Below are 766 nucleotides of genomic sequence, written 5' to 3'. Positions count from 1 at the left end.
TTTTATCGTTGTGGGAAAGTTCATATAATACAAGATGAAATGTAAAATTATGGACTTTAATTACGCGCATATTATACTGCGTGTTAATATTACTCGAGTATTTGTGTACCAACACACCGTTCTCACCAAGCGATCAGGACAATACAGAATCGCTGAAGGGTTCGACCTTTGTAGACGAAGTACCCAATAGAGTGTACAACAACAAAATCTGATCCAGCAAGATAATCGCCATAGTTTCATTGCATAGATTTCATAGACCTGCAAAATGCACTATAGTAGTGACTGACTAAAAATAGCTGACAACATTAGGCCCAGCAGAATGAGAATACAGCAGCGCAGATAAGACACACATACAGCACACAACTCATACTTATAATACTCAAACCTCAAACCATGTATCCTTTATCGGCGTCTTCGTCTTTGTTCTTCGTCTGCAGAACAAACGTGATAATTACGTCATATTGCATACGTCATAGGAGCCAACATTTCAAACCGTTTATAAATTTTTTATTGAATTTTTCATGTATTACTTTACTCGGAAATAGATTTTAAATTATTTCCCAGTTTTGCCCAATAGATATGATAACGTAATGATAATGTACAATACCTTGCGCTATTCTTCGGCAGCTTTATTCGCTGACTTTTCTGCAACAATAATCGTTAGGGTCTGTGTATATTATTACGTCATAATTACCTTAATTCTTCTTCCGTTCCATGGCTGGCTTATTCCTCTGTGACGTCACATACCATGTTCTAAACACATCGA

The 766-nt window shown here is 36.6% G+C and overlaps 1 long non-coding RNA gene across 1 annotated transcript; it reads right to left on the bottom strand.

Moving 5' to 3' along the window:
* Window positions 1-27: 27 nt before the first annotated feature.
* Window positions 28-721, bottom strand: LOC113474937. The gene is made up of 2 exons (XR_003396655.1): window positions 608-721; window positions 28-431 (listed from the first exon to the last, which is right to left on the bottom strand). It is a non-coding gene; the product is annotated as an uncharacterized LOC113474937 (long non-coding RNA).
* Between the last annotated feature and the right edge of the window lie 45 nt (window positions 722-766).

The sequence above is a fragment of the Ciona intestinalis genome, unplaced genomic scaffold (genome assembly GCF_000224145.3).
Source record: "Ciona intestinalis unplaced genomic scaffold, KH HT000050.2, whole genome shotgun sequence".
NCBI classification, from domain to species: Eukaryota; Metazoa; Chordata; class Ascidiacea; order Phlebobranchia; family Cionidae; genus Ciona; species Ciona intestinalis.
This window is presented reverse-complemented; position numbering and strand designations above follow the sequence as displayed.